We start from the raw sequence: 1000 nt of genomic DNA on the forward strand, positions 1-1000 counted from the left end.
TGCAGCATCATACCCAAGAAGACTTGAGGCTGTAATCACTGCCAAAGTTGCTTCAACAAAGTACTGAGTAAAGGGTCTGAATACTTGTAAAATGTAATATTTCTGCTTTTATTTTTCATACATTTTCAAAAATGTATAAAAACCTGTTTTTGCTTTGTCATTATGGGGTATTGTGTGTAGATTGATGAGGGGAAAAAACTATTCAATACATTTTATATTAAGGCTGTAACATAAAATGTGGAAAAAGTGAAGGGGTCTGAATACTTTCCGAATGGACTGTATATGTTCAGGTGGATATTACACCACTATGCAAATTGCCAAGGCTAGTGGTGTTTGTATTTAGGCAGGAAGTGTTCAAGGAAATTAATGAAATCAAATCAGACTTTCCAAGGTTAACTACTAGGCATCAACCTGTTTCAGTGACTATATCTCACATTCATGATGAGGCCACAACTCCCAGTAGCACACATAGTAATAGGAAAAGCAAAGATTGGTGTTAAAGACATTATTTTTTTTTAACTGCACTTCCATAGATGGGAAAACCCACCTGACTGGCCTAACCCATTTTCCACAGAGCCCCAGCAGCAGCACTTCAGTTGAACAGAGTTAATCTGGTTCATGCCCCTTAAATAAAGCATGTCATGAGAAAAAAATATAAGTGCTGATATAGCTGTTAAAAGAGCTCAGAGGCCTGGATTGAGAAGGTAAATAGAGTGTGGTGACTTTAGAGAACCCAACAGTATGTCAGAGAAAAATTGATGGAAGCTAGGGGATTTGCTGGCTGTATTATCTTACTCAGCAGCATGACCACAAAACAACATGATGGAAAATACTTCCCTGATATGACACGTCCATCCACATTGCTTCCCTGGAAATCGACAACCTACAGCATTTCGTAGAAGAGGAGCAAGCCTGCCATCTATGGGAAGGTCATAAACATTTCTGCCTATAGATAACCACAACATTCCCCTAGTCCTTAGAACAGTTAGACCATCTACCA

Source organism: Salmo trutta, chromosome 35 (assembly GCF_901001165.1).
Source record: "Salmo trutta chromosome 35, fSalTru1.1, whole genome shotgun sequence".
In the NCBI taxonomy this organism is placed as follows: Eukaryota; Metazoa; Chordata; class Actinopteri; order Salmoniformes; family Salmonidae; genus Salmo; species Salmo trutta.